Here is a 10,696-nt window from a genome sequence, read left to right as displayed (position 1 = left end):
AATGTTTTATTATTTGTTACATTTCAGGGCCTGTTTTAGGTCTGTCAAGACTAATTTATAAAGATATTTTGACTTATTTTTTATCATATGAATTTCCTCTTTTGATAAGTATTATTTTATTTTCCTAGTGGTTCCTTAAAGAAAAATTGAAAGAAATTATAATTTTTTTTTCATTCAGTGTATAGAAGCTACATATTTCAATGTGATATTTACATGACTCTCTGTGGACTAGTATTTTTTCGTTTTCCTAGACATGCTTCAGTGGGTTTATGTATTATGAAATTTACAGAGATTACCAAATCCCTCAAAATATTTATCAATATCAGTTGACATAAACTGCTTCATGCCATCAACTAACTTGACTTTGAGGAATTCAGATAAAATGATCAGATTAATGAATAATGAGATGGTTTCCAGCCGTTCTAGAAGAAACAGATGATAAAGGTCTAATGTGGGGCTCAGTAGTCCCTTTGGTCTTGGTCTAAGGGTAGAGGAAGAACCACTTTATTTTTTCCTTGCTATGTGATTAAAGGATGAGTTTTTTCTTTCCTCTTGTACTCCTTCCAAAAAAAATTAATCACTACTCTAAATAGGTCCTAAAGTTAGGAGATTGTTCTTAGTTAATAACTATCTGTTAGTGTCCCCTGTTCTCTACTGCTAACAAAACAGCTTAAAGGATCTGAACAATATAAATCAAAATCTTATAATTAGTTTTAGTTATTTGTTTGGATTGCATGTACTGTATTAACAAAACTGTGCTGCTGAAGTCTATTTAGTTAACTGAGGATTGTTCCCATCAAAAAAAAGAAAAAAAAATAATTGTTTCTGAGATCATTGTGCCACTTCTATAAACCAAGTTTCCAACTTTGGACACTCAAGTTTATATTTCTTCTCAGCTGAGTTCTTAAATCTAAGGGACAATATGAAATTAATTAGTATTTACAATAAAAAATAATCTTACATCAAGATCAAAAATAATGTGTCAGAAAAGTTTTTCAAAATTAAAGGGCAATAGTAGTAATAGCAATAAATTATGATAGGTATTTTGATTTATAAGAGAAAACTACATAGAATCATAGAATTGTTTAGGTTGGAAAAGCCTATACAGTCATTGAGCCCATACATTAATTCAGCACTGCCAAGCCCACCCCTAACAATGTCCCTAAGTGTCACATCTGCACATCTCTGAAATACCTCCAGGGATGGTGACTTAACCATTACCCTGGGCAGCCTCTTCCAGTATGCCAAGACATTCATTAAAGGATAAAAAAACAAAAAAAATGAAGCTGCTTTATGCCATGAGAGCATCTGGTGGTAACAGTTGGGAAGAAGGATCTCTGAGGGACTGTCATGCAGGGCAATACAACTTTGTCTCTGTTAGGGAGGGATTAGCTCCTCAGCTGAGAATGGAGGATATGCAGACTCTGGACTCAGAAATCAGAAAATGGGCCAGGACACAAAGAGACAGGGCTTTGTGGGTAGGTAGTAGTTTGAGATGCAGATGTGGATAATTAAGAGCTGTAGAGCTGCTTGCCTCTATTCATGCTGTGTTTGGGGAAAAGTACTTTGTGTATTTTATTTAAATAAATAAAGTTACATGAAATTGTATCTTTGACTGATGTCTTCAATTTCCTTACTCCAATTGAACTAACCTTTCAAGCCCTCAAATTACAACCAATGGGCTTAGGTCAGAGGAGCAATGGCATTTTCTTTGTTGCTGTATTTGCATTTCATATTATGTACCAGTTGTGAAAGGAATGGGCTTTATTTCTTTCAACATGAAATTATATGAGCTAAAATAAGTTTTTTCCTATTGAGGCTACCCATAAAAACTTATGGTAATAAAGCTGCACAAGTGTGCTAAAGTATTTCATTAGGGATTAAAACCTCTCTCTGTCTACCTCTCCAGGATGAAAAATCATCAAAAGTGCTAGTGGTTTGACCTGCTGCTTCTCTTACTTTTTCAACTTTGAAATGTGTGCTTGCCAAGTGAATTGAAGAAATGAACACGTTTTGTAAGCTGTCATTCCATATAGAGATTTACGGCTTTCCATTTCTATTTAGAATTAAAGAATGATAGTGTAGCCCTTTCCTGAAAAGTCCAATAAAACCAAAGTGACGCACCCAGTATATAATGAGAACTAAATGGAGCTTTCAAAATCACTGGTAGCTATGCATCTCTGTCAAGCTGCCATTTATCACACAATCAAGCCTTGAGCAGAAACCAAGCCTCAAGGTGGCATTAGATAAACATGTTCCTGAAGCCTTGCTGAAAAGTTTCTCAAAGAACATTGTCAGAAATGCTTTATTCCAATTACTTCTAGAAAATGCACAGTTACTAACTAGTGGGCAAATATTTCTTGGATAAGTATTAAAAATCATAGCTTCTTCTCATGTATGAATTTTAATAAATATTTAAATTATATTTTCCAATGGTTATGGCATTTTAATAAACATAGCTCAGCATCAGTAATCAAAGATCTTCTTAGAGCTATTATAATGTGGCTCTTTGTATATAACAGTAAAACATCTGGTTTCACATAATCATGTTGGTTAAAAAAGATCTCTACTATCATCTAGTCTAGCTTTCTTGAAGTAGAACACCCATGAACACTTTGTCAGTCATGACTTTGTTAAGTACATCTTGGAAACCTGCAGGGATAGAGATCCTGGCTCTTCCAAGTCAAAGTGCCCCACCACACTCGGGGTGAAGAAGTTCTTTCTGAAATTCAGTCTGAATGTCATAAACAGCAGCATGTGGCTTTGGTCTTTGCTGTTGCATCTGCCACTTCCTCATCTCTGCCATTCCTTTCAAGGAAATGTAAGTTGTTATTAGTCCCTTAGTCCCTCTTGTCACCAGAATCTGTGAGCTAAGTTTCCTCAAACTCTTTCCTCATGGTCTGGATCCCTACACAGTACCTTCCAATGGACCCTCTCCAGTTTCTCCACAGCCATCCTTAATGGAAGCAGAACAGGAACTTCTTTCAGTCTGCTTGCTACTCTTTTTTTAGTGCAGTTCTGTTGGAAGTTAGCTGTGTGGAATGAGAGTGCACTTTTGTTGCCTTGTATTCAACACAGCGTCCATAGTGAGGGGATGCTCCCCTCAGCCAATGCTGCTGTGTGGAGTTTTCCTGCCCCAGGTGCAAAAGTGGGAGCACCTCCTTATTGAACCTCACCTTATTGAACTCCTGTTGGCCATCTCCATGTCCATCCATGTCACACAGAGTGGAAGTTCAGACTTCCCCCAGTTAGTAAATCCTCTGTAAAATTTGTCACATCTATTATTAACCAAATCACTGATGACAATATCAAAGAGAGCAGCAGTCAGAATTGGTCTCTGTGTACCCTGAACATCCCCAGACACGAGTAAGCAATTGTCATTGGCTCTATGAGGGATAACACTGCAGTGAACACCCAGTACTCTCAGGTTCTTTCAAGATTCAGAAGGTGAATAGGAAGCTTCCTTTCAGTTTATGAGAACACTTTAAAAACCTTCTCAAAGGACACTAGTGGTAGAACCCCAGTAGCTACACAAACATTTTGGGGTCTGGCCCTTTTCAGGATGAACAATTAGAAAACATTTCCAAGTGGTTTAATTAATTTCTCATTAAGAAAAAGAATATTTTCTTCTCCAAACAAAACTTGTTCCAAATAATATTGCCTTTAAGACTGTCAAAATATTCTAAAGGCACAACAAAAGCACCAGGAGTTTTAAAACTTTTCAAATAAACCACTTTTTTTTTTTGTTTTTACTTTCTTCTTTCAGGGGCAGCTGTTGCCACTCCTGCCCACAATTATTTTTGCCTGCAGTTTAACTGACTTAGTCACCTTGCCTTATGATCTGTCAAACAACTTAAAGTAACCTGAATTGCAGGAACAAAATTGTTTCCACACAATTAGAACCCAAACAAGAAAAGAGCAAATCAAGGTCATCTTGTCCTTTTCATTCTAAAAGATTCTTTTCTATTTATTACTATTAAATAACTTCTTGTGAAAATAATGTGTATGAATTTTCACATGCATTTATAATCTCAGTGTTCAAAGATAAATATAAAGAGCTTAAACAAAGTAGGATAGTAAAATTTAACAGGTTTATTGGAATTTCTACGGTGGGGACTGTAATATGAAAATGTTGTATGAAGCAGGTGAAAAAACAGGAAGTAAGTTTTCTTTCAAAGCCAGTTCTTTTCTGACACTCCAAGTTCTGTCAAATTCCAGATCTAGAAATCCATTTTGACTATCTTGGAACACCTTTGTTAATGTCACAGAGGAAGACAGTCTAAGTGATGACTCTTAGAGGAGTTGAGTAGTTTACTGTGATGTCTCAAGGCAATTCTGTCCTCTCTTGTTTGGACCCCTACATGAAAAAGAATATAGAAATATATGCACGTGTGGCCTTCTGTAGAAATAGGCCTGCAGCATATTCATTATCTCTTTTTGACTGTCTATATCTCTCTTCTGCAATTTTTTAGTAAAGATAATTGATATCTGAACACTGCTTGGGATCCTGAATAATTTATTCACCCGTATAACGGTACTGCTTAGTCCTCAAACTAGCACCACAGTGTGTGTCACCTCAACATCTGAAAATAGCAACACAGCTTGAATGAAGTTGGCTTACATCTTCTCTTTTTGCCAAATAGAATGATGTCCCTGGAAGCTGGAAAAGACACTGCAATTCAGCAAGGCCTTTAATGCAATCTATGCTGCTCAAGATCCCTGTGGTACTGGCAAAGCTATGAATGAGAATAAGCTTTCAAGTTCACTGTCACCTAGATTTGCATCTGGCATCTCTGATCCAGAGGGTTCTGTGTGTTTTAAAATAAGGAGCACTGCTTCCACTCAACTATTTCTCCTTTTAGTAGCTAAAACTCCATTGACCAACTTCAGCTGTTATTTGCTTGCCTTTAAAGATGATAGAGTGCTGTTAAAGTCATAAAGGTAATATGTTGTCTACATTACAAAAGTAATGGAAAAACAAAACAAAGGAACACTTCTGAAGTGGTCCAAATTTCGTTTGCTCCCTCTCTCACTTATTTCTAATAGGAAAAAATAAACTTTTAGAAGGAAACTTATACATCTCTTTCTTTTTCTATTTTTTTTATATAAACCATTAAATTGTGTGACTAGCTAACAGTCCACTAAGCTCCTGACAAAGTGATATAATCTTTCTAAAATAAACACTGGCAGTGTACCAGCTACAAACATTGTTCAGTTCAAAGATAGGGAATGCAAGCATGTAGAGATAAAACTGGGTCCAAATATTGCTGCGTTTTTCACTAGTTTAAAAGAAAATTTAAGGATCTATTTTTTCTGCTGCATCCAAGACTGATCCAAATCTGCAGGAAGACCCATTTCCACATGAAAAATTGAAGTAGATGTTAACCTTGTTAAATTTTTGATTTGTTTGTCACTGTTACCTTCCCAATGCCTAAGCAATGTTCTGCTCTGAGGCAGCACAAACATTATCCTTGTGGCCATGCCAGCTGCTTTTCATCCCAGAAAGGTGAGAAATCCAGTAGCCACGGGATGCTATGAGTTCTCCTACCTGTCTCTTATACTTTTTATGTCAGAATGACATTTAGTTCCACTTTAGTGTCTTCAGTCCCATGTATTGAAGGAATAACATGGGGCAATTTTTAATTTATTGCTTTCTAGGCCTCTAATTTTGCCTGTGTCTCTCTCCTGTGGAGGCCTTTGTATATCTTCCTTCCTACCTTCCTGATGTGAATCTCATTTGAATTAGAAAATTCCCATTTGAATTAGAATTCTTATTTAAATTAGAAAATTTTGAATTTCATTTGAACATAGAAAACTTCTGAGTGTGAGTGAAGGAATATGAACCACACTTTTTAAAACATACTTGTGTGTTTGCATCTCTTATCTGCCTAGTCTGGGGAAAGCATAGTAAACAACAATCAAAAATGTCTCCTCTGTCAGCGGCCTGTGTGGAGGGATGGCTGGTGCTGCATAGAAGAATAGTAAAAACATTTTTAGTCCAAAATATGATATGTGTGTGCAATAGACAGCTTTTTAAAAACAATAAGAAAGAATCCAGGGGAAAAAAGTATTCCTATTTGTGGACAAGATATAGAAATGATTGACCAGTGTAAAAAAAAAAAAAGACCAAATATTTCAGCATAAATTAATGGTGAGATCCTGAATAAGAATGTGCAGCTCTCACAGTAATTTCTCTGAAAGCTGCTGACACAGGACAAAGCAGAAAAAAAAGTTGTATCTGTATGTAAAGCACAAGGGGAATAAGCACAAAGATAATTCATTGAGAAGCACAAAGAAAACATGATGATAAAGGGGGCAAGACATCAAAATCTGTGGAGAAGAAAATTTAAAAGTATAAAATTGTGATAATAGTATGCAAATGCAAAATTGTGAATGTATGGAGAAAGCTGTGATGAAAAATGCCCTACCTCTAGGTTAATTATAGCCTAAAGACCATTATGTCAGACTAGACAGACAAGAGAAGAAAAGAAATTCATAACATTGAGGACACAAACAGTTAGTTGAAGGATAAGAGTTTGCATAAATGCAAGTAGTGCAGAAAAATAAAAGGTTTGTAGAGTGTGCAGTCACAAAAGGTACTTGGACAAGTTAGCAGAATAAAAACAAACAGGTAATTGAAGGCCAAATAGAGAATGGTGCATGGATGATTGCTCTAGCCTGAAAAAGCTTTCCCAGTCCTATTCAAGAAGTGCATTGCAACTAAGCAGAGGCAAATTATAGTTTAACTCAAAACATATTCCCAATAGAAGGATTTACATAAGAGGTAGCAGAGCACAGAAAATGCACAGCCTGAAATTTCAGGTGCTGCAGAGAGTGAAGGAGCTGCCCCTTTCAGCTAAAATGAATGAACTTATGAAACACTGACACTAAACTAAAGACAAATGATTCTCCTGATAAACAGCTGAGGGAGAACAAAAGCATTCAGAGCAGGCAGTGTGCTGCAATAGCCTGCTGGCAGAACTCCTGCAGTACTTGTGACTGGGACATCCTCCACCTACACTTACCTAGAGAAGGATGCAATTCCTTGGTAACCACAGCACCTTCTTTTCTCATGTGTTTGGAAAACTGCTGGAGAAAAAAAGAAAAAAGAAAAATAAAAGCCTTCTAAAAGCAAATAATGAAGCACACTAGTAAAAAGAACATTGTTCAAGTCAGAGTCCTCACTGTGGTGAACTGCAAGACAGTCTTTTAGACACCAGTGCAGCTGTGTTTTCTTAAAATTAGGCAACTTGCACATTAAGAAGTGTGCATTACAAATTACTTACAATGCAAAAATATTAATTCGAAAAGCAAACACATTTAATCTTTACCAGCTCAAAACAGGAAAATAATTATTTCCAAATAATTTCCAAAGGTCATATTGACAAATAACAATGTCTATAGCAATTTCCTGATAGGTGGTTTTGAATATATCTATTTACAAATGTTGAGAATACTATTTGCAGTCTATTAAGATAACTGATTTCCAAATATGTCAAAACCCCCCCAAAAATGTTGTAAATCTATATTCAACAGAAGTTTCTGTTAATAAAATATGTATAGAATTACTCTAGAGTGTTGCAGGTACAATAGGTAGTGATGAAATATCCCTTAAAATATGGAAATATTACAATGTAACCAAAGGAAAATTTACATATTACAGTGCTGTGAAATGGGCCTTGGGCCCTTCTGTCAAGCTTCCTTCTTAGGTGCTTCTGTATGAGGCTTTGTACTAGCAGAAAACAGATAAATGCAAATTAGAAGGCTCTGTCTATACTATTTCTTTGAAAAGGGTTTAAAACAAAAGTGTTCATTAAAAAAACATGCTCCTACAAAAAAATTCCGCTTCAGAATTTCGTGACCAGTTTCCACCCTGCCCCAAGGTGGAAAAATATGCAGAGGCCAAAATCATGGCAGTGGAATGAGCTGCCAGCAGGTATCAAGTAGACAGGTACTAACACCTTCTAGAGGTTCCTTAAGAAAAAAATCATACTTTCAGATTAGCTTTATGGAGTATGCCCTCATTCAGAAAACATAGCAAGTTGCCCACAAAACAGAATGTAAGTACCCTTACATGCCACCAAGCAATGGAAGTAATAAATTTTTCTGCTGAACTTGCATTTGAGACAGCATCAGCCATGGGTCACAAAAATCCCAGAGAGGAGATCTGAAGAATCTGGCTGGACAACAAGGCACTGTCAGTGTTTACATAACAGGAAAGGTAAATAGTGCAAGGTAAAGGAGAAATAAATCTTCAGTGAGATATAGTTTCTGTTTCTTCTGTGGGCAAACAAACCACCTCCTTACAGGGTTCTGTGCACAAAGCTGGGTAAGTGGATGACAGAGCATATCTTTATCTTCCTGTCTGGCTCCACATCCAGGTCACCTCTAAAATGTATTCTACAATGGTTGGTATCTGTAAGAAATGCTAAATTTCTCATTGACAAGACTGTTCTTCCATAAGTGACAGGCCAATTTTCTAGGTTCTCCATCTAATTTTGAATAAATAATTCCTAAAATGCTTTGCATGGAGATTAATATGTGTCCCAGACTTTTTGAAAGACTCAGTTGCCCATCTGTCTTTTTAATAGTCACGAATTATAAGGGAATCTGTGATGCTAAGGATAAAATGACATAGTAGGAGGTACAGACTTTTTCTTCATCAAAGAAGGATTATGTCTCTAAATACGATATGTAGAACTTTTTCCAGCTTCCTACAAAATATTATGTCACACCAGACAATGATTTATTGGGCACTATACTTCGCAGCATTTTCTTAAAGGTTAGGTTGTCTGTTTGTCTTTCAGGTTCCAGCTGAGATTGAAAGGACAGGAAAAGCAGATAAATAATGAAGGAAAATAGTAGCTGGAAAATTACAGAAACTTTATAATTTATTTCAAAGGAAGTTCCTCCACTTTACCTCTCCAGTGGGAGTGAAGAAAATCCTAAATTTGTAACAGCATGTCTCCAGCTGTTAAAGTAGATCTGATCGCTTTTTCTGGCTGATGAGTCTGACCAAGTAGATGTCTGTCAAGAAATTCTCTCATAAAGAAGACCTAATTTTTTTTCTTCAAGGCTTTAAACACATATCCAATGAGTGAAGGTCTGCCTTTCTGTGGAGGGGAAACAAAAAAACAACTGTGATATAGGTTTGCTAAAAATAAATACAAAGATCTTGTGAAAATCATGGAGGTTATTAGGAAGTTCTCTCAGCAAAGTTTTATACACATTATCATGGTTTTAGGTTTGCTGATAGTTGTGAGAGTTCTAAGTGGGAAATAAGTGTTCATCAAACACAAAATACTGTTTTCTTGCTTCATTCTAAAGTTAAATATACAAGGCCAGGCTCAACTAGCAATTACTTTCTAAGTTCTGAGCTGTAAATATGCATCCTTGAGAGAAGCTGTCTTCCCACACTTTTATTACTTTTCTATTTTTTCATGACCTAAATGCTGTCACACATCAAAGCTTTATATCAGCCTTGTAAGAAATGCAAGAGGTGAGGTCAAAATCTGCTTATGCATGGATAAAGCAGGTGAAATTCAGTACTTTCCAGTGAGAGTTTCTGCTTATAACACTTTATCATGTTTTAATTTAAATTCATGATAGTAAATCTATCCAGCCATTCCATTATGATCAAATTTTCTGCTGATTCTATTTTTATTTTTTATTAGCCTATCCTTCCCTTTAAGGTTGATAGGGCTTTCTGCACAACAAGTTCCTCTTAGCAGTATTATTTTGAAAGAGTTTGTTATCTCTTCTTATTTTGCTCCTCACAGTTTTTATAGTGGCTAATGTCATATAATAGATGATGCAACTTGTTCCTCCCCTTTTCTCTCATTAAAGAGAGCTTGATGGGGTTTTGGTGAATCATCCAATCTACCTCCTACCCCAAGACAGGACTATCCCTGGAAAATACTCTTCCAGTTAAAGATCTTTGGTGAAAAAAGCCACATGGCATTTTCAGATAGGTCATGTCAGACCTTTGCTGTTTGATTACCATTAGACAATTGTGATAAATTCTAATGTAAATCTTCTTTGTATTTTAAGCTTTCTACTATGAGCATGGATAAGAAGTTAAAATTTCCTGTTTGAAGTTGCTTTTAATAGACAAGCTTAGGGAGCCCATCAAGCATTGTACTAATTGATATTGTGGAAAGGATTTTTTCCACTGAAAAATGACATTTTCCAATGTAGATTAGTTTAATAAATAAAATCAAAGTTGGGTGAAATTATTTAGGACATTACACAGCTCTTTAGCTTCTAGCCCACAGGTTCATTTGCTGTAGATAGACCCATTGAGATAATCACAACAATACAAACCAGAATAATAACAGAAACAAAATTTGGCCTTAAGTTCATGTTATACCATGTTCTATATAAAATTCACTTTATCACCAGGTTCCAAGATATGGGAAGTATTATATTAAAAAAATATTATGGGAGTAAATTAAAGGAAAAAATGTGTTCAAAACTGGGTAGTAAAGATAGGTTGAGCAGGACACTGGGAGTCAACAGTTTCCACATACCAATCCCACCTCTGAACTGGAAATAGGAAGAGTACCCTAGATTTTCTAGTCCAATGGGTTTTTTTCCATTTCCCTCCTAGTGTATTCCTGTTGTTGTTATTGTAATGTATTTTGTTGTTATTGTTGTAATGTATTCAGTCATAGCCATCAGTTGATTCTTAATTTCT

This window comes from Cyanistes caeruleus, chromosome 2 (assembly GCF_971803275.1).
Source record: "Cyanistes caeruleus chromosome 2, bCyaCae1.hap1.1, whole genome shotgun sequence".
NCBI lineage: Eukaryota > Metazoa > Chordata > Aves > Passeriformes > Paridae > Cyanistes > Cyanistes caeruleus.
This window is presented reverse-complemented; position numbering follows the sequence as displayed.